The sequence below is a fragment of the Hydractinia symbiolongicarpus genome, chromosome 1 (genome assembly GCF_029227915.1).
Source record: "Hydractinia symbiolongicarpus strain clone_291-10 chromosome 1, HSymV2.1, whole genome shotgun sequence".
Taxonomy (NCBI): domain Eukaryota; kingdom Metazoa; phylum Cnidaria; class Hydrozoa; order Anthoathecata; family Hydractiniidae; genus Hydractinia; species Hydractinia symbiolongicarpus.
The window spans coordinates 31,135,603-31,162,507 of NC_079875.1; the positions used below are offsets into that span (position 1 = coordinate 31,135,603).

Below are 26,905 nucleotides of genomic sequence, written 5' to 3' on the forward strand. Positions count from 1 at the left end.
TGTGGGGTACCTCAAATTCTAGTAAATCCAATGAAAAAAAATTACTTAAGAATTCCTCTTCTTTCCCTTGCACTACTCATCGCATTTCTTTGCACGCCTTTAGTTTCAAGCCGCAATCTTTCAGCCGCGTCTCGGTCATACGTTTCAGCGCTAGCCGAAATGACGGACAACGTCGAGGAATTTAGGTAATTTCGAAAAAAATGTGGTTCTGCCTTATGATTTTCAGATATTTGCTGCTGATAACAGCATATTTTGGCCCTCGGGTGCCACACCTCCGTATATATAGGAGTTAATTATCTTTAAAACAAACTATTAAGTTTAGACATTTTCTTTTACTTCTCAGTAGATAACTTGCTAGCGTTCTCCTAATAAAACTCTAATCAGTTTTTTACTTTGAATACAAAACTTCGTTTCATCCCAAAGAAAACGAATTGAAGATCTATGTGATGTTAAATCATCGCACGTTAGAAATATTTCTAAACAACAACACCAACTTCGTTCGACAACAACACAACAGTTTTGTTTTTTAAATTTCAGATTCGAATTACATTCACATTCGAATCCGATAGGTGGATATATCGTGTATAGCAGTCGCTAGACCATCTCCCAATGACTTTAATAGCTGAATCCGGAATGTCACATGACGCTGCTGCAGAAGCACCCCCAATGCGAAAACTATGTGTATTAAGATCAACGTGAAGTGGCAAAGTAATTTTTAGGAATGAGGACACATATTTTCTGGTAACAAAGTTGCCACAATATAAAACAAACAATGGACCTGGCATTTTATCACGAAGGAGAAGATAATTTTCTAAAGCGGCTACTGGACAGAGCTCACCACCAATACGAGATAAGCGAATTTTGAAACCCATTCGAAGTGGATCAATTTTGGAACACTTTATATTAACAGTAGCTATGTTACAGTCCGAGTCTATAACGATATCTGTGGCCATGAGATTTACAGAGGCATCAAATGTTTTAACTGATGGTGACACATACTCAGAAACGCGAAGAAGACCGAAGAACGCAAGTAGGATGAGGGCACGCCACATTAGTGTATCTATAGGCGTAAACCTTGATTGGCCAACAAATCGCAGCATATCCCGCAAATGAACAGGGGTGATTGGTAGACGTCTTAAACGTTGATATAGGTGTGATCTGCGAATACCATGCACGACATAGTAGAGGCGACGCATTGTATAAAATTGTGTGGAGAAGCAAAGAACCACACTTTGATATTGAATCGCGGATAAATACACTTTAATAGTATTATATGTAACGCGGCGAGCTAGAAAGGTAACATAAAGTAGCAAGGTGCGCTCAACTGCAGGATATGGTGCGATATGTAGGCTTTTGCAGAAACGAACGTAACTACGGTGGCCAGATAAATAAGTTTGTCTGGTATTTAGAGCGAGGGCAGCAGTAAAGTAACACCTCAGTTCATCTTCAAGACTTCCAACACTGATTAAGGTAGTGCAGAGGGTTCTGCTAGTGCCTCTGGACACTTGGTCTTGAATAGCTGCACCTGTAGACGAGAAAGAAGATCTGCATAGACGTTATACTGGCCCTCAATATGACGTAACAGCAAGTTTATGTTTTGTGCCAGAAAGAAAAACAATTTTCTGACTAAATTCATGATGTGTGGGCATTTACAGGAGCCGCTATGCCATATCTGAACCACAGCCAGGTTATCTGTGAAAGTTATAATTTCTTTTTCAACACCCCAACAAAAAACAGCCACAACGATTGCGAGTAACTCATAATAGGAGATGCCATGCTGCAAGCCATGACCTAACCCCAGTGAAAACCATTTCCCACCATAAAATCCACCGAACCCAATGCCGTATGCATCAGTAAACAACTGAAGGGACGATGAATAGAGAGTTTTTGTGTGAAAATTGCTATCCCGTTCCACGTTGAAAGAAAAGCCCACCACCACTCAATGTCCTTCCTAGATTCGGATTTGATTGTAATGTGGTGATTTAAGTGTTTAACCGTAGATGCCAGACTGATCAAGCGGCGTAGGAAGATACAGCCACATTTTACCACTTTACAGGAGAATGAAAGTGAACCTATGAGAGACAAAAGCTCCCTCTTCTTGCATTTTTACTTGGCTAGCCACCCTTTTAAAGTGACTATCAAAGCATCAAACTTATCTTTAGGCAAACGTATCACAAAATTAACTGTGTCAATTTCTATGCCCAGATAGGTTATAACCTGAGATGGACCCACTATTTTATCCTGTGCAAGGGGAACGCCAATAACCTTAAACACATTCTTGATAAGGTCAACTAAATACTGCCAATCATGTTTTTGTAACCCCACAGTAATGAAATTGTCAAGATAATGCAGTAACTCCTCGATCATTGCTACAAAATGTAAGATATAGTCTAATAAATCTGCAAAAGTATTAAATATGCAAGGTGAAGAGCGTCCACCAAATGGTAAAACTACATCAAAAAAATACCTTCCTTGCCACTTATTGTAGATCCACTCGCACGGACGTGGGGGTTCTGTTCACAACACACACAACACAGTTTTGATGATGATCGTGTAATGTAATGTTCAAACTAATAATACTAAAATGATTACGAAGATTAACTAACCTAAAGGCCCGACAAACACTGAAAGGGCAAAGACACACACAAAACCTGCAAAAACCAAAAAGAGACAAACAAGAAAAACACGAAAAACCTACCAGCTGGCCAAGAGTGTGCGCTGGAATAGTGAGCCAGTGAGAAAAATTGAAACTTGATTGATTCGACTACTTCATAGTCAACTAGTGACTGAACGAAAAACGAGAAAAAACGTAGGCCTTATATAGAAAAAAAAATTATATAAAAACTAGTTTGACAAGATACAGAAACAATGCTACATAAAACGCTATTCACTAAAAACATGAGTTAAATACACAAGGGATGAATATTGCTTTTTTACGTAATCGTCGATCACTTTACACTCCCGCCAAAAAGCAAATCATTTTCCAGAGTTCAGGGAGATAAGTCAATTTTCAATGCCATTTCACCAAGTTCTTTCATAGTGTCACTATCGTTGACGTGGTGCATGATGATTAACGAACGAACAGCACGGGTAGTGTCTCTGAATACGTTTTCGTTTTGATTACGATATCTAATTGTAGCCTTATGTGCCACACCATCACGACCAAATTCGAGATGTTTGACGAATCCATATCTATAGAAATTAGAAATGACCGAGTCATTTTTGGTGAACAAGTTGATATCACCAACGTTGATTTTGTCGGATGCAAACCACTTGTGTTGATACATGAGTTTTAGCACATAAACGAGCAGCCAAATCTCAAACCATGAGTTAAAGATGTCCTTGTTTTCTTTGATGATTTTCGTTGGACTTGCGCAAGTTATGGTAACAGATGGACAGCGACTGTTGTTTCGTCCCAGCAATAATCGATTTGGAGTTATCAAGTCGAGACAATCAAAGTCTCCCACAATATTTCCAACTGCTAACGGCAGCTTGTTGATTTGGCATTGGAAGAGGACAACGTTTCCCATTGGAGAATCGATAAACAATGGTTGTGCGCTGATTTTTCGATTGAGTTGTTGATTTCTCGGATCTTTCTTTCGACTTTACCATGCATTGAATGTCCTTGCACTGGACATAACTCGAATTCGACACGAGATTGCTTCATCAGGTTTGATTTGATGTCAAGGAAATCAAGTCGCATTTCCTTGCAAGCCTTGATAAGTTGACTTCCTTCGTCGCAAAGAAGTCGTTTTGGATACCCATGATCACAAGAAAACCCATTGAATGAGAGGTAAATGATGTCGTGCCATAGTCCTCCATGACCTTGATTTTGACGGCTGATGTGGAGCAGCAGCAGAATACAACCAGCCAAATCTTGACTGTTTTCCGCTTATGATGAGGTGTGTAACATTAATATGGTCCAGAGTACTGGTGCTATGGTGATGTTGCATCTTGATACTGGACCCATAGCGATGTCGACAGTTCGTTTGACCAAGAACTTGCAGCCGATGACACGAATTTTTAATCGATTTAATGAGAATTCTTCTTTGATGACGTGGGCTTTCTTGAGGACGTAACGAAGAGTAGATTCGATACCGGCATGGTTGACTTCAGGGTGATTCCAATGAATATCAAGGATGATGCTGTGTCCAATTGGTGACCTTCTGTCCACAACTGGAACACAAAAGGAAGTTGAGGATAGGTCTTTCATTGATTTGGTGAATCGTCCAACAATCGATACTTCATCATCAGCAAGGATTCGACCAGTGTACATCAGGATTCCATTGTTGCTGATTTGTGTGATGTTTTCGTATTTCGACTTTGGAAGAAAGTGAACAATCTCCTCTGTTGCTTTTCTGAAGTAGTAGTTTTCAGCAGATTTGATTTCGTGGTCACTGATGATGATATACGGTAACTTGTGGAATGGTTGATCTCAAGTCTTGTTTTTCGTACGATTTAGCAAAATACGCACATACTTGAAGACGAACGCCATGATGCGAATGATTGTGGTAAATCTGTGACGATTGGGATCTAAAAGATGTTTTGAAAATGTATACCTTTCGGATGTATCTTGGAAAGAATCGATGTGATAGATCCATTGGTGTCCATTGATCCAAGCTGATGATTGGTCGATGTCTTTGAATGTGACTCCTTTCGTTATAAAAAGATCTGCAAGGTTTTGATTTGATGGGATGTAGAACCAATCTTCCTTTTCCGAAAAACGTCGAATCTCCAATACACGACTTCTGACCCATTTTTCAACGTTTTTTCGTCATTGTTGATCCAATACAACGCTATCTGGCTGTCTGTCAGTTTAATTGATGATTTGTGTAGGTTCTTCAACGATCACCTTACGATTTCACTGGTGTGAGTATTGACGAGAGATGCAAACAGTTCTTCTCGAGGTAGTCCTTTGGTAGATCTTGGTTCTTGCAAAAATGAGTTGTGATGAAAATTGTTGATTTGACTGATGGAAACGGGCATAGATGGCAATACAAATCAGGGATTGAGAAGCATCTCCAAAATCAATGGTGTTGACATCTAAGCAGGTAGCATCCGGTTCGTCAGGAATCTTGTCATCCCAGTCGAGCTGTCGAGTCGTGAGTTCATGAAGGTCGAGTTTGAGACTTGCAATGATTGGAACAATTCGTCCGGTGAGGTCGAAAATTTCAGTGACTTTTGAAGCGCAATGTCGTTTTGTCAATCTTTCAGGAATGATGTTGGCGGTTTTAGTCGGTTTCTTACCTCTGCATTTCTTTGAGAAGTTTATTTCAGAGATATTGATTGAAAGCTCATCTGATTTCGGGTACCATGTCATTCCTCCAACACCAATTGTAATTCCGTCGTCTGATAGATTTTCCGGTGAATGTGATCCAGAAAATGTGAAGCTTTTAAGATTAAAGTTGCCATGACTCAGAACGAATTCGATTTCATTGATGTGCTTCAGCGGTAGTCAATTCTCCAGTTATGCAGTCATCAACGTATACGTCATTTTGGATGATTTGATCGACTGGAGGGTATTGATCCTTGAATGATGATGTAATTGCTCGAAGGCCATGTTCGGACTGGTTGCCACTTGGTTTAATCCCGTATATCAACGTTTCGATGACTTTTTCAAGTGGAATTTTGCTTAGGTCGAGATTTTCTTCCCATATGTAGCGTTGGTAACACCAGTGGTTTTCATGGAGTCTGATGGTGTTGTACATCTTTTGAATGTCAGTATGGATGCCGATTGGATGAGTTGACCAACGAATGAGCACTTCTTGGAGCTTGTTAAGGTTGTTGCGACCTTTAGCCAATAAATCGTTAGGGCTAAAGCCAGTTGATGTTGGATGCGAGCCATCGAAGACGATTCGACAAGGGGTAGTGACTCATGATGCCTTCCAGATGACTCCTCAAGGGATAAAATTTTGTATAGGTGCATCACGAAGCATTGATTGTTGTTTTTGAAGATAAATGTTCAGGTTAGACTCAGAAAAAAGTTTTTCCTTGTAGATTTGACGTTCATCGATTTCTTTATTCAAAGTCTCAGTGTATTTTGATTTAAGCGAATTTAAATGTTCATACCGTTCAAGAAGGTTGTTGACTGCTTCTTGGATGTCTGGGTTGGTGGAGTCTGATGAAAAGATGGATTCGATTCTTTTTGAAATTTCCTTCACAAAATTGATGCTTGATGAGAGGTTTGACTTCATTTGCATTAGTTCGTCATTAGTGCATTTCTTTGGTTGACGTGAAAATTCCTTGATGAGTTCCTTAATGGAATTATCAGAGTCTTAGATTGAGAAAAGAAGTGATTTTTCCTTACGATTGAGTGCATCAATCTCTTGCTTCGTCTGGACGATCTGGAATTGAAGTTTGTAACTGTTGGCTTCCTTGATCATCGATAGAGCTGTCACAAGAGCTTGTGTCAAACCTTTGTCTGGATCTCTCTGATCGAAAAAAAAGGAAAACTGCTGAGTCTTTGCAAAAGTTGCAAGTTCATTTTTCAGGTATGACTTGATTTCATCAGCAAATTCTTTTCGGTTAAAATTTATAATTGCGGTTTTTCGGCGTCTCAGTTTAAGGGAAGACAGTTTCCGTTATTTCTTTCCCACTGCCACCCCAATACCTGGACTGCTTTCAAGAATTGATGAAGCATTGGGACCTTCGCCCTGATAATTTTTTATGGGCGTTACAGTCTACGTATCCTTTTTCTCTTCGTCATTGCTACTTATCACTTCCTCTGGTATAGCATTATTTCCTAGGGCATTAAAATCAACAAGGTTGTTCGAAACAACAGCAGGTTCCTTTTCCGTATTCACTGGATGCGCGTGGTCTTTATTGGCGCTCTCCATAATGCTTATAGCAAGGTCTCTAGCTGATTTTCTTTGAACAGGCAGGTCGCGACTTGAGGCAAGTAGGAGAAGGGTCTCTTTTACCAACTGTACCCATTGTTCCAAGGAAAATTCACAGAACAGGTGTTTTGCTTACGTTTCGTAGTCTTCTGTTGCTGCTTTGGAGCGATAATGAAAAACTTGAGTCGAACAAAACCTTTAGCAAATCTGATGAAGAGTTCAGAGTTCAGCTCACTCTTCTCTGGAAACTTAAAAATTAGCAAGGGGGCTTGCTTTAAGCTTGTCTTTGGGTGTAACGACCCCACTTATTACCCTAGTTCAGTAAGGTGCCCTAGTTCACTAACTTGCCCTACTACAAGGTTGACAACCCTGGTGTCCTTAGTCAAAACATGTACAGTCTGGTGCTGTCATGACAACCTCCTGTGTAAGGCTGAGTGTTGGGGCCCTGTAACACATGTGGAAAGCTCCTCCTGTGCGCTGGAGTCACAAGTTCTGGCGCACAGGAGGGTTTTCATTGAATTCTTAATTATATTACATATTTTTGAGATATACATTTTTTCTATTTGTGTTTGTTCTGTAACCCGTCCGTTTATGTTGTTAGCTCTGTCTTATGTTGTATTGTTTGTGATTGAAGGATTGTTTTTTCTCTTTAAGATTTTCTCAGAGAATAGTTATAGGTCCAAGTTGGGCAGTACTCATGCTTGTAATAAGCAAGAAAATGTATTCAGGATCTTCTTCTGGGAGCTTAATCCCAATTTTATTTACATCCACCGTCCCTGTAGACAGGATACTTCAGTGCAGCTTGCTGTATTATAAACCTTTTTATTTCACGCATACATATCATTACTGTTATTTGCCCAGGACTGCCTATTCAGATTCTAATGATACTGTTATCAATGAGGGTCCTATGAAAAGTGTCTAGTACATTTAAACCATGGTATTCTGGGTTGCCGCCGCTGGGTTCCAAGTCTGCCTTTCTAAGGGACGGTTTTTTGGTCAGTCCAAGCATTATGATACGATTTTTCAAGTGTTCACGTCCAAGGTCGGAAAGCTTTTTTGTTTCCAGGTGTGCTGCTTTTCAGTCTTAGTCACAACCTTTCTAAGGGCTGGGTTCTAAGTCTACCTTTCTTAGCCCTGGCCTCTGTGTCAGTAGGTATAAGCAACAACAATACGATTTGTAGTTGTCGACTCTTCTTTTTGCAACGGTTAACAAAAGTTATTGGTTTTGGCGGATGGTCAGTACAGCCGAAGTTGATTAGCTTTTCGATCATCCCTGTAAATGGGAGAATACAGAAGTTTTCCAGTTGCTTCTTATTCTTTCGAGAGAAACCTCCTTTTTTCATTAACATCTGTCTTAAAAGATACAATGCTATTCTCCTGCAAAAAGGATCAATCTACACTTTTATAGCTTCTGCCATGGCTCAGACCGTGTTTAAACCGAAGACCTTCCACATCGCTCTGTCACAAAGCCCACAGTTGGTTAGATACTGGTGTCAGTTCTATGAAATAAACGCCAGTAATGAAGACAGAGCGCAGCTCTCGCATTTTCTTTATCACATGTTCCAGAACTTTGGTTAAATCTGTTTGGGGTTTTGTCAGATTTATCTGTCTCCTGTAAGTAGCATCTGCAAAAAAAAAAAATATCCACTTCTTCCAAAAATCTAAAAATCTGCCGACTTATTCTGCTTCCTCATCTTTACCTTTATTAAACAAGTAGAACTGCAATAATTGTGCTGCTCGTTTGATCAGGTAATAAAGATTTCCCTTCAAGCCAGCATTCGTGTCATGCCTGCTGCTTTTTGTGTACTCGATGGAACTTGCCAGACAGTCAAAATTCCGCCGATTGGACATGTCATGACTATCATTGTGTTCATGTAACACATCTTTCTTTACTTTGAAGTGGTTATAACAATAAGCTATTCGCCTCATGTCCTTGTCTTACAGCCCTTGACACCTCAAACACTTTGTCCTTCTTCTCCTTCAATTGCCAGAAAAATCGAGATCCGATGTGCATGATAGTCGTCTTGTCAAGTCGACATATCTTCCCAATGCTGTTGTTTCTAAATATTGCAACAATTCTGTCCAAAAAAAACAAACAAGTTTGTAGTTTTCATGCTCCTCCACTTCAAGTAATGACAGTGGAATAGACCATGTGTCATTGCAGCGCATTTCTTTTAATGCCTGGAGTAATTTTCCTTAATCACATTAACATCACAATGGCTGCAGCGAGACGTTTGTCTTTTTTGTTATCTTGTTCACTTTGATATTTGGAAGAATCATTTGCTGATTGTTCTTTGTTAAACAATGCAATGCCTTTTTTTTCAAATCGTTGAATCTTTGGCAATTTCAATGCATTAGAGTTTGACGAAAGGCAGGCAAAACATATCAATATTTTGATAGTTGGACTGACCAACAGTGGGAAATCTTTTCTGTTGAATCCTTTGGAAATTATTTTCAAAGCATTTGTAAATCCGGCTACAGGGAAATATGCATGGGTGGGTCTTGACGAGTGTGAAGTTGCCTACCTCAATGATTTTCGAGGAAATCCGAAACCATTTCATGGAGCTATTTTTTGCTGCTTCTCTAAGGCCAAACTGCACTTGCCGAGACCGAAAAATCAGTTTGCCACGGACATGCAGATTAGCAGAGAAAACACAATTCCATTGTTCGCCACCAGGAAAGGCCCGATAGAATACGTGGGAAAATTCTACATTATGGCATCCAGATGGAACAAGAGCTGTACGAACAAATTCCAAAAAAAAGGCTAAACACATGGAACCATGTCCTCGTTGCTTTAGTGAGCTGGTATTGCACGGAGCTGATAAAGACTAACACAGTTTGAAATCAGTAGCTAACATCTTTATATGGTTAGCCTTCTTTTCTTCGAATTTTGTTCATATATATAGTATTTAGGACATGTCAGAACGTGTCACAACATGTCACATATCTATCAAGGCTAAGAAACTATGTTAATGTAAGGAATTCAACATATCGCGACATGTCACACAAATTTCTTATATTTGATGAAACCAACAGAGTTTCATAATAGAGTATAAAAAAGCTCAATACTTGGTTTAGTCACCTCTGTGTCGAATAAACATCCATAGATTCAATAGTTTTGTTTATTGTGTGAACTGGAAAGAAATTGATTGTCGTAGCAACCCTTATGCAAAATTCGTCATAACTTTCCTTGCGTATTTGTTTTTCCAAAGCATCTGTTCGTAGTTGTTCTCATATCAAATGAAACACATTTTCGATAGGGTTCAGATCCGGCGAACTTGGTGGGATCGCAAACATTTTACAAAAACGAGCATTATCCATGCTTTCTGTGAAGCGTTCAAAGTTTGTCTTGGATCGCCGCTTTGAAGAAATAGTCTGGCAGCAGGTGTTGTTCTACTTTTTTTCAAAAACAAGTGGGAAGCAGTGTTTTATTAACTCCGTAAATTTGGCACCTGTCAATGTCCATGGATAATGTTTACAAAAAAACCACTCCTTTATCGTGGGCCACTGCCATCATGAAATTTGCAATGTTTCCCCCACTTCTTTCTTTTCGACCTTTCTTTTCGTTTTTGCAAGTTTTTTTCGCCATTGCATGGTGTTAGCAGCTCGAGCTTCCCTGTACGGGTTGTATACTATGTCTTTACACACCTTTTTTGCGAGACTGTAAGTATCTAGCCGTTTTTCTTCAACGCGCGTAACAAAGTTCGGTGGCTCACGGCATTGGATAATCCTGCCTTCTCCTGTATCCGTTTGGCAATAAAGTTTCCTGTTTCAGCACGAATTTGTGTAAAGTTCGACCTTTGTTTTGTTTTCTCTTATCAATTTTCTCACTTGCGCCGGTCGCTCTGCCATGACGATGTATTGTTTGTTGTGAGTATTGCGGGTACATTGTTTTTAGCTCCTTGATTGATGTTCCTGCATGTGCATTGAAACATGCCTACCAACTTTGTTTTTGTCAGACATCTATAGTATAATTTAAAAAAGTTTATATTCGTTTGCATGACAACACACAGAAATAGCGATATGTTTACGAAACAAGTTTTATCCGCATAGCGTTCCCAGCATGGAGGTTGTCACAAGACGTGGCTACTCAAGTAAGGAAGATTCACTTTACATTTTGCTACTTCGACTGTGTTTTGTGGCCTAAAAAAATTTTACAACTCACAGCGCGTGGATAGGAAGCTACGCACATAACCAAAATTGTAGCCTCTGTCGCACCCACAACACTGAAGAGCCACTTGAGGAGAGCCGAGCACAGCTTTTGTTTTAGCCTATGTACTAGTTCATATATTTGTAGATTTTATGTAGAAGTCAAGTCATTTGAAAACAGATGAGTCCCACATATGAGTCATAGTTTTTGTTCCAAGTTTCTAATTATATCAAAATTCTTGTGAAAATGGCTTAAGTCTCATGGTACGGTATAGTCAAGTCAAATGCAATAGTTATTCGAAGTCAATTATTACACGTGAGGTTGTTGTTTGAAACTAAGATTATAATGAACATAAGGGACACAATAATCACGGACACAACAACTAGATGTAACTAGAAGCAAGCTATTATTTGCTTACCCCGAGACTATATTTCATAGTGATGAAATCTTTTAAAAAGCATTTTTTTCAACGAATTGTGAAAACGTGGAGCTTTTGAAAGTTAGCTAAATTACTTTTGGTACAAACATTTTTTTATATGCCTTTTTGTCTTCCAATTACCGACCATTTTATTCACAGCAAAAAGGACACTAGGAAAAAAGATCGTTTATATCATTAACACTTTTTGCTTTTAGCGCACAATCAACTTGCCTGCGCTTCTCTAGAAATTTATTTAGATTCCACTCCAAAAAAGTTCTGAGCATTTCCTTATTCTTGCTTGAGAAAGAGCGGGAAAGCAAATCTTGAAGGATGTGATGTCCGGTTCATTCTATCACAATATCTAATGTAGAAACTTTACACAGCATATTAACTTGAATAAAGGACACTGAAAAAAGAAATTTTAAATGAATTTTAAACAAAAGATTTTAAACCTTCGTAAAGCCGTCTCGTACAATAAAATATATATCGTAAAATTCCTAGAGTAGACATCTAACGTATTTTTCAGCAGCACAAAATGCCACCCCACAACACATTTTTCGCGCACTTTTTTTCCAAATTTTGACACCATGAGTAATAAATGGAAGAAATAGCGGAGAAAGTCAAAACTGACTTGAAGTAAAAGAACTTTAATTAAACTTTCTTATAAAATTTGTCCAAGTCTGACACTGGCTAATTTTCAAAGTGGATCGGAACAGACAATTGTGGTTTCTGGATTATGAACAAAAAAATTAAAAAAAAACAATAATTAGTAGATAGCCAATCAAGTATTTTCTTGCTAAGTTACGTTTTGCTTCGATCCATTATGCCCCAAGTGTAAATGTAGATGGATTTTTAGTTTAGTTAACATTAACGCGCTAATAAAATGAAAAATAACCGTAAACCAACGTAGACAAAAGCCAACATCATAAGACGCGATGGTTAACTTGGGCTTCAACTTGTCCAAACCTAAACAGAGAAAAAAGAAACAAACAACTGAAGAAAATTAATATATCGGCCTTGCAGCATATTGCCAAAATATTGCAGCATATTATTGCCACAGTATGGTTACGTATAATAGATATTGATATAGTGTGAATTTATTGATACAAATTAAAAATAAACATCTCATGTTCTGTAAATAGATTTCGGTTATTTTATTGAAATCAGAACAAACGAATTTAATTAAACAAAACAACTGTATTATAATTGTTTATCAAAAGACACTGCTGAAGATTTCAAATACATTTGAAGATTTCAAACACATTTGAAGATTTCAAATCCACTGTAGAGTATGTCAAATACACTGCAGAAGAAACGGTACAAATATATTCTGAGTGTGCTGCAAACTTTTTCAAATCACGGCGGTAAAAAAAGTGATGTAAAAACTCCCGCTTGGTATAAATTTTTTGTACGGTTTGCCAAATTCAATTTTTCTGAAATTGACACAACAAGATACCACAAAACTAACACTTTTTGTAATTTCATGAGAAATTTTAGGCGGTAAGGAGGTATAACTTTCAAATTTTAGATTTGTAACGCAGAAGATATCTTTTAAAAGTTGTTACCGTTTCTGGAAGGCGGAAAAGGTACCTAAATTTCGTCTAGGGGGGGGGGGGGCAGTCTTTTCAAATATTTCAGCGTAAATTTTAGTATTGTTTTTTTTCTGCGTAGTTTTTAGTATAGAAACACTGAACATTTCTACTTATTTTTTAGTTTCAAAATTTTGCAAATATACCTTTACTATTTCCCTATACCTCAGGCATTTGTTAATTTTTTTAAACAAAATTAAGATAATAGAATTTTTTTTACAAATACGAAAAACATGTTATTTGAACCCCTTACTATTACCTACGAAACTATATAACTCATGGCTTTTTATACTACAACTTTTTTTTCGCCACGTTTTACTTTCAAACATGCTGTTTGAAAGTATTCTGCTGTACATTAATAAAATAATCTGTTTTCTATTGGCCCGCTGTACTTAGTATACAAATATGTTGTGTCACTATTCTGTACTATTTATTAAATAGATGAAGTATGTTGCTGTAACAACAGGTCCGGACCCTCCCAATAACGTTTAATAGGCTTGTCAAAATGAGTAAACTTCGCACACTTATAGCACGTCATAAAAGGGCCAAAATGATAAACATTCCAAAAAACATTATCTGTTTTAATTTTAATTACTTTAGTTCTAGCTCGAATTTTTACGTTCTGGTTAAATTTCCTGAGAGCCAAATATAAGTTATTTGACATATTCATTCAAAATTCGATTTTTCCCGATTATTAAACTATATGTGTATACTGCTGTATTTATTTGCATATACCTTCACTTTCGCTTTTGCTTGCCAAAAACCTTTTCTTTACAGCTTAGGCTATCGATCAAGACATCTTATCTTAAACTATAAGTGTATACTGCTGCATTTATTTGCATCCACCTTCACTTTCGCTTTTGCTTGCCAAAAACCTTTTCTTTACAGCTTAGGCTGTCGATCAAGACATCGCTTCCTAAACCAAAAAATAATGCTGGTCGGACAAATATAACTACATACAAAGTGGAATACGTGCAAGGAAAGATCTATTTATTTTTATGATACGGTAATCCTTTTTTCTTTTAAAATAATGGTTATCACATAAACATTTTAAATACCAATGTAATTTTTTTAGCACATTCTGACAGCTCAAAGAAAAATCTTTATAAACTCGTAATTTACTTTAACGTAACGTAATTTTTCTTAATTACTATAGAATAAGAGGTTTGCAACCATATAATTTGTAACAAATAAAAAATTCACATATCGTATACTTTAAAATATTAAATACTTAATAAGCTGATATGAAGGAAAGAGACTATTTTCTTATCTTATTTTATATAATAAGGCCCACAGCGTAATAAATATCAACCTATAGAATTGAATTGTCATTTAAAAAAAAAAAATGACTGAAGTCTTTGTACTAAAGTATTTCTTAAAATGTGTTTTCTCGTGAACAGAATTTGTTTTCTCCAAAAATTATATTTTTAAAAGCATCGATCTTGGGTCCCATTTTTGTGGTCTAAATTATTTTAACTATATTTTCCTTAAAGTTATTCTTATGTCCAATAAAAGGTGAACACAGAAAAGTAGATACCCCAGCAATCTTTTAAAGGAATGAATCTCCACTTTAAATGATATGTCATATTTTCAGTTACCAGAATTTGCAGAATTAGGTGCTTCACTATTATTCATGTTCAGATCTTGTTTTATATTGGGGATGACACCAAGGTGAGCTGATGACAAATGAGGATATCCTGGGAACGAGTTTACTTTAAACATGTGTTTAAGTGAAATGTGAAAGTGGGGATTGTTTTTTTCCACTAGAGTTTTTAAGAAATTTTTCATCTTTTTTGGTCTTTTTATTCTTCGTAAAATTAACCAACTTCTAGTCATTGCTATTTAAGGATGTGCCAAACAGTCATTAGTAGCTTCCGAATATCACTATAATTAAACTATATTAAAATGTAGTGGTCGTCATTTTAAAGGTCTCTTTTGCTTTATTTTAAAAAAATATTGGTCAAACAAATTGCCACACAGTTTTTTAAGAATACTGTAGCCGCACCTTTAAGTGCCAATATCACAATGGTACGATAGAGGCTAGGCATTACTACCTTTTTCTCGTATCAATAATTTGTAAGGTATAATTTTTTTTCACTAAAATAATCTGACTAAAGCTAAAATTGCAAGAAAATTAAAGGCTGCACTGGTATTAGCTCCTCGCCTTGATGTACAATGTGGTTTATCTGTACTAAGTGCACACTATGTTGTTGAAACATGCCATAAAAATAAATGTCTGCATAATATGAAACAGCTTACCACTGTCATATAACATTTTAAGGACTTAATATGTAGAGAGTGCCCATAAGATTTTCGTAAAAAAATTATAACAGATTTTGGTTATTATTATTAGACTATTTTGGTGTGTCAGCAGAGGAGACAAACATTACTTTTCAAGAAGTTAAAAGTCCTATAACTTCTGTTTTGGTTAACAAGTCTTTTTTAAATTTTTTAAAAAGCTCTTTTCGTTCTCAAGATATTCAAGATATTTGAATCGTTTCTTGTACCAAAAAGTATTTCGAAAAGTGTTTTTAGTTTCCTCCTAAATTGTATGCGGATGTAAAACAAAAACAAAAAATTTTCGTTATCATCTGTGTTACATAAAACGCTCAAATTAATAACTTGTACTAACAATTAAAAATAATTCGTTTCAGCAAACAGGTTGTTAAAAATTACTTATCTATACTCTGTCAACTTAGGTGGGATATGATGCCCAAATAAGTATTGCCAGCCTTGTTCTTAGGGGTTGTCATACATAAGAAGAAAAAACTAATCCACGGGGGCAAGGTCACTTAAGTTACTCAGATATGGATTTAGCTGATGAAACTTATAAACTTAAGGTGGGAGTCAGAATTTCTTTTGTACATAATTAGTTACATAAAATTGTTTTCACTCCATATATTCATATATTTCTGTTACAACAAATTTGTAATGATTTTATAGCTATGTTACTATTATCTTTCACCAAAATACAATTCCTCTTTTAAAACTTATAAATAATTAATTTATTCTGCTAAATATAGCTTTAAGGCCAGGATACACCTGTATGATATCATTAAATATATTTTATAATAATTTTTTTTTTCTACAATAAACTTATAATTTCTTATATCGTTATAATTTCACAGGGTTCCAAGTCTACCTATCTAAGGGGAGGTTTCTTGGTCAGTCCAAGCATTACGAGACGATTTCTCTACAACCCTTCAAGGGCTGAGTTTCCATGTCTACCTCTCTTAGCACTGGGCTCTGTGCCAGTAGGTAAAAGTAACAGCAATACAATTTGTAGTTGTGGACTCTTCTTTTTTCAAAGTTTAACAAAAGTTATTGTTTAACAAAAGTTTTTTTGTTTTTAAAGTTTTAAGTTTTTAAAGTTTAACAAAAGTTATTTTGGCGGATGATATCAATGAAAGCGGCTGGTGTCTTGCAGGTGGCAGGGGATGCTTACTCAAGGGCCTGCACCAAATCCCAAGGATAAGTGAATTTCACCAATCCTCATGTTTCAGCCGAAATCTATTAGCCTTTTCGATCATCCCTGTAAAGGGGAGAATGCAGAAGTTCTCCAATGGCCTGTTATTCTTAGGAGAGAAACCTTCTTTTGTCATTAGGATTTCTGTCTTAAAGGCTAGTTATATCAGCATAACGATTTAGTTGCTCCTATTCTCTTATACGATATGTTCCCCTGCCTTCCTTCAACTTCTCCGAGAATTTGCATGTTAAATATTTTTGTTTATTTAATACAGAATGTGCAGTGTGATCGTTTCAGTTAGTTCCTGCAATGCCACAACATGCAACTTTACACATATAAAAAGCTCGGCTGACTATGAATTCGAATAAAAAGCAATGAATCTATGAACTTCAATCATCTTAAAGTATGTATGCTTTGGGATTTCATACTCTTCCACTGCAATATCATCGTCATTTTCCTTATTATGTTCAGCATTTTGGTCAGTTTCAACGTAACTAACCTTAAAGGGGCTACGGAACGGCTGTTGGTTTGCGACTTTAGTAACTTACACGAAAGTCGAGCTGGAGGCGGCGGAAAACAAAAATGGCTATTTTTTGACATGTATGTAATTTACAAACTCGAACATATAGATATATCTAGAATTTTTATCTTCTCTATCCTTGGTCATGTTCATTGTGCAAAACGCGTTTGCTGGATTTTGAAAATGTGTGCGGGATATACGGAATGTGAGGATTTTCACCGGTTCGTAGCCCCTTTAATTACCCTACTCATCTTGATCAGACATTTAATGAAATCACCCTTTAAACAATGTTTACAACAGGAAATAATAACTTTAATTTGAATTGTGCCATCTGGAACGTATGCCATCATATGAATTTTTAGGCAAGTTTTATATTTTCCTTGCATTTCTTCCTTTAGGGGAAAGAATTGGCGATTTTAATTTAGAACCTGTTAATTCTTGCCGCACCACGTATATTGATGGGTTTTTAAGAGTAATTAAAAATAGGTAAATTTGTGGTAAATGCCTTTTTTAAACCATAAAAACCTGTACATCAAAATAACACCAATATAACAGGCTATTAGAAAGTTCCACAACAACATTCAAAATGGGGGGTCGATGTGACGTCATTTTAGTTTTTTATTTATTTATAAATTACTTCTAAAATGTGAAGTAAGAAATATGAAAAGAAAAGTTACTCACATGTTTTGAGAAGCCCTTGCAAAAAAAATCGTTATCATAAATACATAGTTTAGAAAGAACAGGTCACAACGTAACAGAAGATTTTGGTACAAATTTGCGGTAATCTGTGGATTACATTTAAAAAACTGCAGATTAGAATAGAAGATGTAGAGAAATAATAGTTGTATAAAGTAGTATCCCCTACAAATATAAAAAGCATAAATTACTTGTAGATTTTCCTGCGGTAATCTAATGAATGCCACATAGCAAAATAGTTTTTATCCTTTGTGCAGTGCAAGTATTAATTGCATTGTGGGGCCGATCAGTAATTGTAAGCTTTTGGTTCGTTCTTGTCAGCTTCGTAAGATACCATTCAGTTTCTTTTTTTATCTGAACAAGTGGGTAAATGATTAGTGGCGAAGTCACTAATGGGCTTAAAAGTTCGGTACACTGGTGGGACTTCAAACACTTCTAAATCCATGATATTTCAGACTATCTCTTCTCTGAAATTTAGTAGCGAGTAGTCGTTGGAATGTTTTAAGCTTTTAACATGTGGGTTATTCATGTAGTACTGTCTGTTAACTTTGTCTTTTTGGGGTGTTGCTTGCAGTGTTAGGGTCGGTTCCACATGTGTGGTAGGAAGCGAATGCAGCTGTTCTAGTGGTATTGGTGAAATTCCAAGCAGCAATTGTACTGCTTGGTTAGGGATAACAGGGGTAACTGTCTGTGCTTTTGATGTCAAACAGTTCCCATTTGTTGGTGAAGAAGTATACGTCGGAAACTTCCTCTTTTTGGAAGCAACCGGTATATTTTTATTTATAATACTTTGAATGTTTGTATCGTCAGGGAATCTTAAAAGTCTAGATTATCAAAGGGTATCACTTAAAAGGGTATGTAATTTATTAAAGTCTGCTACATAAACGTTTTTAAATAATATAATATAATATATATTTCATCCGTAAAATTCATAAACCAGGCATTTCAAGGTGACGAGTTTCATGTATTTGCAATTTTTCGTATTGATACAAGATAATTATACCTTAGGGTCAACAACGTCTCAGGTTCTTATATTTTAGTCGTAATATTGATTCACGAGGCATTTCAAGGTGACGAGTGTCTCAAATATTTGCGATTTTTCGTATAGATACACGATAAATGTACCTCAGGGACCACAACCTTTTCTCATGGTTCTATATATTTTGGCCGTAAATTTGATAAACGAGACATTTAAAAAAGACGAGTGTCATGTATTTGCAAGTTTTCGTATTTATACAAGATAATTGTGCCTTAGGGTCAACAACGTCTAGGTTCTTATATTTTAGTCGTAAAATTGATAAACGAGGTATTTCAAAGCCCCGAGTGTCATGTATTCGCGATTTTTTGTATTGATACAGGATAACTTCACCTTAGGGTCACCAACGTCTCAGGTTCTATATATTTCAGCCGTAAAATTGATAAACGAGGCACTTCAAGATGACTGTTCGTATTGATAGTCCCTATCTTTCCAAATCCATTCTTAATAGGTCTCTCAACATTGTGACATGTTGCACGTGACATAGAGGCCTAATGGCCTAGTGGCATGATTCTCGCTTTGGGTGCGAGAAGTCCCGGCTTCAAATACCAATTGAGCCCATTGTTTAAGTGTAACAAATGTTAAAGATAGGGACTGTCTTCGTCGTCTCGAAGGATATAAGAAAACGCACGTGACATAGAGGCTCAATGGTCAAGTGGGATGATTCTCGGTTTGGGTTCAAATCCCGGTTGAGCACATTGTTGAAGTGTATCTAATGTTGTCAGTGCAATTTCCGCCTGTTTCATTTCTTCAAAGACATTCGGAATAGCACGTCCTTAATGCTACTTACTGCAGAGAACAAACCAAACTCGACTGAAACATAAGATTTGCCCTGATGTAAAGAGTGCTTCTTTATTGTAGGTTTTATCAGATGCGCCTAACATCTCTAACGTGCCTTGTGGATCCGGGAAGGGTACTCATGCAGTAATAAGTTAACTACTCTGGGTCCCAATCTTATGCAGTTGAATAGATACGGACTCTGTGGCGCAATGGTAGCGCGTCTGACTCCAGATCAGAAGGTTGCGTGTTCAATTCACGTCAGAGTCATAAATAAACAGTATTAAAACATGGTTACGAAATAATGTTTCTTGAGTGAATTAATTGTAAGAAGAAAGTCATGCTCCAGTTTGTGACTGCACTATCGTGTACTAAGGCCTTTTATTATATCCTTACAGACAACGAAGTCAGTCCCTACCTTTCAAAGTCCATTCTTAAGAGGTCTTTCAACATTGTGACATGTTGCACGTGCCATAGAGGCTTAATGGTCTAGTGGCATGATTCCCGCTTTGTTTGCGAGAGGTCCCGGCTTCAAATGCCAATTGAGCACATTGTTGAAGTGTATCTAATGTTGTCAGTGCAATTTCCGCCTGTTTCATTTCTTCAAAGACATTCGGAATAGCACGTCCTTAATGCTACTTACTGCAGAGAACAAACCAAACTCGACTGAAACGTAAAATTTGCCCAGAAGTAAAGAGTGCTTCCTTTTTCTAGGTTTTATCATATGCACCTAACATCCCAAACGTGCTTTTTGGATTAGGGACAGGTACACATAAAATAATACATTTACTACTCTGGGTTCCAATCTTACGCAGTTGATTAGTTACGGCTTCTGTGGCGCAATGGTAGCGCGTCTGACTCCAGATCAAAAGGTTGCGTGTTTACTTCACGTCAAAGTCATAAAAAAACAGTATTAAAACATGGTTACAAAATAATTGTTCTTGAATGAATCAATTGTAAGAAGAAAGTCATGCTCCAGGTTGTGACTTCACTATTGCGTACTGAGGATTTTATTATATCCTTAGAGACAACGAAGACAGTCCCTATCTTTCCAAATCCATTCTTAATCGGTCTTTCAGCATTGTGACATGTTGCACGTGACATAGAGGCTTAATGGTCTAGTGGCATGATTCTCGCTTTGGGTGCGAGAGGTCACGGCTTCAAGGACCAATTGTGCCCATTGTTGAAGTGTAACTAATGTTAAAGATAGGGACTGTCTTCGTCGTCTCTAAGGATATAAGAATACGCACGTGACATAGAGGCTCAATAGTTAAGTGGAATGATTCTCGGTTTGGGTTCAAATCCCGGTTGAGCCCATTGTTGAAGTGTATCTAATGTTGTCAGTGGAATTTCCGCCTGTTTCATTTTTTCAAAGACACTCGGAAGAGCACGTTCTATATGCTATTTACTGCAGAGAACAAACCAAACTCGACTGAAACGTAAGACTTGCCCTGAAGTAAAGAGTTTTTCCTGATTGTAGGTTTTATCAGATGCGCCTAACATCTCTAACGTACCTTGTGGATTCGGAAAGGGTACACATGCAGTAATAACTTAACTAATCTAAATCCTACTCTTACGCAGTTGAATAGCTACGGGATCTGTGGCGCAATGGTAGCGCGTCTGACTCCAGATCAGAAGTTGGCGTGTTCAATTCACGTCAGAGTCATAAGAAAACAGTATTAAAACATGGTTACAAAAAATTGGTTCTTGAGTGAATTAATAGTAAGAAGAAAGTCACGCTCCAGGTTGTGACTTCACTATTGCGTACTGAGGCTTTTTATTATATCCTTAGAGACAACGAAGACAGTCCCTATCTTTCCAAATCCATTCTTAATAGCTCTTTCAGCATTGTGACATGTTTCACGTGACATAGAGGCTTAATGGTCTAGTGGCATGATTCTCGCTTTGGGTGCAAGAGGTCCCGGCTTCAAATACCAATTGAGCCCATTGTTGAAGTGTAACTAATGTTAATGATAAGGACTGTCTTCGTCGTCTCTAAGGATAAAATAAAACGCACGTGACATAGACGCTCAATCGTCAAGTGTAATGATTCTCGGTTTGGGTTCAAATACCGGCTGAGCCAATTGTTGAAATGTATCTAATGTTGTCAGTGCAATTTCCGCCTGTTTCATTTTTTACAAAGACACTCGAAATAGCACATCCTTTACGCTATTTACTGCAGAGAACAAACCAAACTCGACTAAAACGCAAGTTTTGCCCTGAAGTTAAGAGTGCTTCCGTATTGTAGGTCTTATCACATGCGCCTAACATCCCAAACGTGCCTTTCGGAATCGGGACAGGTACACATGTAGTAATAACTTAACTACTCTGGATCCCAATCTTACGCAGTTTAATAGCTACGGGATCTGTGGCGTAATGGTAGCGCGTCTGACTCCAGATCAGAAAGTTGCGTGTTTAATTCACGTCAGAGTCATGAAAAAACGGTATGAAAACATGGTTTCAAAATAATAGTTCTTGAGTGATTTAATTGTAAGAACAAAGTCATGCCCAGGCTGTGACTTCTCTATTGCGTATTGAGGATTTTTATTATATTCTTAGAGACAACGAAGACAGTCCCTATCTTTCCAAATCCATTTTTAAGAGGTCTTTTAGCACTGTGACATGTTGCACGTGACATAGAGGCTTAATGGTCTAGTGGCATGATTCTCGCCTTGGGTGCGAGAGGTCACGGCTTCAAAGACCAATTGTGCCCATTATTGAAGTGTAACTAATGTTAAAGATAGGGACTGTCTTCGTCGTCTCTAAGGATATAAGAAAACGCACGTGACATAGAGGCTCAATGGTCAAGTGGAATGATTCTCGGTTTGGGTTCAAATCACGGTTGAGCCCATTGTTGAAGTGTATCTAATGTTGTCAGTGCAATTTCCGCCTGTCTCATTTTTTTAAAGACACTCGGAAGAGCACGTTCTTAATGCTACTTACTGCAGAGAACAAACCAAACTTGACTGAAATGTAAGATTTGCCCGGAAGTAAAGAATGCTTCCTTATTGTAGGTTTTATCACATGCACCAAACATCCCTAACGTGCCTTTTGGATTCGGGACAGGTACACATGCAGTAATAACTTAACTACTCTGGGTTCCAATCTTACATAGTTGAATAGCTGCGGACTCTGTGGCGCAATGGTAGCGCGTCTTACTCCAGATCAGAAGGTTGCGTTTTCAATTCACGTCAGAGTCATGAAAAAACGGTATTAAAACATGGTTTCAAAATAATGGTTCTTGAGTGAAATAATTGAAAGAAGAAAGTCATGCCACTGGTTGTGAATTCACTATTGCGTACTAAGGATTTTTATTATATCCTTAGAGACAACGAAGACAGTCCTTATCTTTCTAAATCCATTCTTAGGATGTCTTTCAACATTTTGACATGTTGGACACCGCATAGATGCTCAATGGTCTAGTAGCATCTTTCTCGCTTTAGAAGCCAGAGGTCCCGGGTTCAAATCCGGTTGAACCCATCGTTGAAGTGTAACTAATGTTAAAGATAGGGACTATGTTTGTCGTCTCCAGGGATACAATAAAATGCACGTGAAAGAGAGGCTCAATGGTCTAGTGGGATCATTCTCGGTTTGAATTCAAATCCCGGTTGAGCCGATTGTTAAAGTGTATCTAAAATTGTCAGTGCATTTTCCGCCTGTTTGATTTTTTCAAAGACACTCGGAATAGCACGTCCTTAATGCTACCTACTGTAGAGAACAAACCAAACTCGACTGAAGCGTAAGATTTGCCCTGAAGTAAAGAGTGCTTCCTTATTGTAGGTTTTATCAGATGCGCCTAACATCTCAAACGTATCTTGTGGATTCGGGAAGGGTACACATGCAGTAATGACTTAACTACTCTGGGTTCCAATCTTACATAGTTGAATAGCTGCGGACTCTGTGGCGCAATGGTAGTGCGTCTGACTCCAGATCAGAAGGTTGCATGTACAATTCACGTCAGGGTCATAAACAACAGTATTAAAGCATGGTGACAAAATAATGTGTTATGAGTCAATTAATTGAAAGGAGAATGTCATTCTCCAGGTTGTGATTTCACTATTGCGTATTGAGGATTTTTATTATATTTCTAGAGACAACGAAGACAGTCCCTATCTTTCCAAATCCATTCTTAAGAGGTCTTTTAGCATTGTGACATGTTGCACGTGACATAGAGGCTTAATGGTCTAGTGGCATGAATCTGGCTTTGGGTGCGAGAGGTCTCGGCTTCAAATACCAATTGAGCCCATTGTTGAAGTGTAACTAATGTTAAAGATAGGGACTGTCTTCGTCGTCTCTAAGGATATTATAAAACGCACGTGACATAGTGGGTCAATCGTCAACTGGGATGATTCTCGGTTTGGGTTCAAATCGCGGTTGAGGCAATTGTTGAAATGTATCTAATGTTGTCAGTGCAATTTCCGCCTGTTTCATTTTTTACAAAGACACTCGAAATAGCACATCCTTAATGCTATTTACTGCAGAGAGCAAACCAATCTCGACTGAAACGCAAGTTTTGCCCTGAAGTTAGGAGTGCTTCCGTATTGTTTGTTTGTTTGTTTGTTTGTAAATTTATTTATAGTCGGTACATTATATACAAGTTTCGTGAAAAGAAAAATTATATGCATAGCTCTAAAAAGTAGTGCTAATCAAAACCGACTGAAATTAAAGTGCAAATAGAAATAATATTAAATAGTATTAATTGAATGAGAGAAAATATTTTTAAATTTTTATATATACAAAAAAGAGTAAAATTTAACTAAAAGCGTGTTTGGGACAATTCACATACCTCACAAAAACATTTACTTCCATTCCAACTTTTGATCGCATTTTTAAAAGTACTAAGAGACTCTGAGGATTTCAAGTGATTGGGTAATTTATTCCATATTTTTGGCCCCAGGGAAGAGAGACTTTTTGTTCCAAAAGTAACGGTATCTATATTTTGGACTGTTAAATTATTAACATTTTGTGATCTCACTGGTCTACCACTCCCATGAAATTTCAAGATATCTTTAATGTATGTCGGATTGAGTTCGTGCAAAGTCTTATATATTTCTGTACATAATGTTTTAAGTCTAAAGACGCTCATTTGGTATTTTCCTGCTTTCAAAAGGAGTTCGTCGTAAGTACTATCATTATCATTTAATAAGAAACGCAAAGCTCTCTTCTGAATTTGTTCAATTCTCGACAAAGATTTATATGAAGAGAAATTCCATACTAAAGGGCAATAATTAAAGTTACTCCCAAAAACAATTATTACATTAACGGCCACCATTATTGAACACAATTCCAATTGGTCATTTGTGACTTCACACGTCGTACATAAGCTCACTTCTTGAAAAATTTATTGCTATGTTCGAGTGTTGAAGAATTTAAAAACATGCTAAAGTAGGTAAACAAAGTAGAATTTCCAGGTAAAGGCACCATTTGATAAAGTAGTTCAGATTTAAAACATATATCAGTAAAAAGACCCTAGTAGCAACAGTACAAAAGTTTTTAACAACAAATGAGCAAATACCTTTAATTAAAGAATAAAGAGGCATTTAGTTTTGGATTGGTGACTTGAATGTATTTTCACGATGCAACAAAAAAAAGAAGCAACTTGAGTTTTAGGAAATATTTAAAAATTGTATAATAAGATTAAAAAAGAAAGAGTTTTGTTAGTCATTATGAATTGAATTTTCTTCTACTGACTGTAGCTAGAGGTAGCTATCTATCTAGCTATTTAGTTAGCTAGCTACATCAAACCAAGGAAAAAACGTGAATATAACTTTCAAATCATCCATACCTTTGCAACTCACTTTTCTTCGACTGTATGAAAAGGATACCACAAACATGCCAATTCAAGCTGATAATTTGGTACTTTAAAATCTTTTTTTAATGAAGCCATAAATATAATACGTTTTTGCGCATTATAAAAGTTCAAATTATTATAATGTGGCTTCAAAAGGTATATACAAGCTTTCCAAGTTCAAATATTAAGAGAAATAGCATGCCAGCTAAGCCAATTATTATCAAGAATTGGCATAAACTATGTATTTGTATTAGGTCTGTAAAATACACGATATTTCAAATTAGCCGATAGCCGTTTTCTAATTGCTTGAGTGTAATTCCCAGTCTTTCGCTTCCGGCAAATGGAAAATCGGGAAATAACGGGAGAAAGACGGGGTGTAGGGGGGTACAAAGCCTATTTATTGGAATTTTAGCTAACATTTATAAGAGCTGCTTGGTTGGAACTTACTTGTTCTATTAGACAAAAAATAACCTACCTTTGCGTGAAAAAATATCAGTCATATTTCCTTACGCTGATTTTATATGATTTTTTTATTGAAATTTTGAGAATCTCAATAATTTACTTGATGTACTTCGCCTAACAAACGTGCTCCAAAATTTCGCTTCGCAATAACGATGCAGCATAGCGAAAAAGAATTAGAGGAGGGCAGATGACTGAATAAGGTTAAAAGTCACACGAGAGAAATGCTCATACCAGTGAAATGTAGAAAATGTAATGTGTAGACAGAAAGACAATTACGACTCTTTGCCTGTGCTAACCGCGAAGAAAGTATATGCGTAAATGCTTGTGAATGGAATAATTACTTGGGTCAGAACATGTAGCACATTTTTGTCAACAACCACCCTTTTAGCCTGTGGAAACCTCCACAGTAATTGACTACGTGGTAACAAAACTGCAAGGTGTAATGATTTGAGTTTTTTTAAAAAATAGATTTGCATAAAACTTGAAAAAATTTTTAAATTGAATTACCCCATTTCACAGTTGAAACGCTGTGTAAGAAATGTGTAGGATTACGTGTTTCAAATAGAGAGGTTGAGGGTTAAAGAGTATCTTTGAAAACGCAATCTGTTTGTCTTTTAAGACGGATATGGATAATATTTAAGACAAAAATGACATGGCATTGAAGCCCTATTCGGTCCCTATCCGAAGCTAACCCTTGAAATTTACGCGCAAGTTCTCTATAAGCTTTTTACAATATCTAATGAGAATATACAATAAAATCGCACTTGTTACTCAAAACGCAAATATATCACCATTCAAAATGCGAGAAGAAATCAATCATATGACAAGTAAATGATGTTGTATGTAGCTCAGGTTTCATCTGCAATATACTCTCTAAATAATAATAATAATAATAGCTGTTTTACACAGCTGATGGAAGAAGCAGTTTAGAAGAAACCCATCACACTTCAAGGCAACAAGCGTTTCAGGAAGTTTATACGAAATTGCTGTTCAATGTCAATATCAATTTATAAGAAAGGAGTATGTTGTAGAACAAATATTCCAGGATACTATATTTTTGAATATTTGCTTCACAGCTTTAGAACTTGCATAAAGGTGTAAAACACTCCGTACTAAATTGACATTTCCAATACCAAACTCTTCATTGATATTTATTTTACTCTA

General features: G+C 36.8%; 3 non-coding genes across 3 annotated transcripts; all 3 read left to right on the forward strand.

Annotated features, from left to right (window-relative positions):
* Nucleotides 1-19,686: 19,686 nt before the first annotated feature.
* On the forward strand, nt 19,687-19,758 carry Trnaw-cca (transfer RNA tryptophan (anticodon CCA)). Its single transcript has one exon. It is a non-coding gene; the product is annotated as a tRNA-Trp (tRNA).
* A 1,324-nt stretch (nt 19,759-21,082) lies between these two features.
* Nucleotides 21,083-21,154, forward strand: Trnaw-cca (transfer RNA tryptophan (anticodon CCA)). The gene has a single exon. It is a non-coding gene; the product is annotated as a tRNA-Trp (tRNA).
* Nucleotides 21,155-22,616: 1,462 nt separating this feature from the next.
* Nucleotides 22,617-22,688, forward strand: Trnaw-cca (transfer RNA tryptophan (anticodon CCA)). Its single transcript has one exon. It is a non-coding gene; the product is annotated as a tRNA-Trp (tRNA).
* The last annotated feature ends 4,217 nt before the right edge of the window (nt 22,689-26,905 follow it).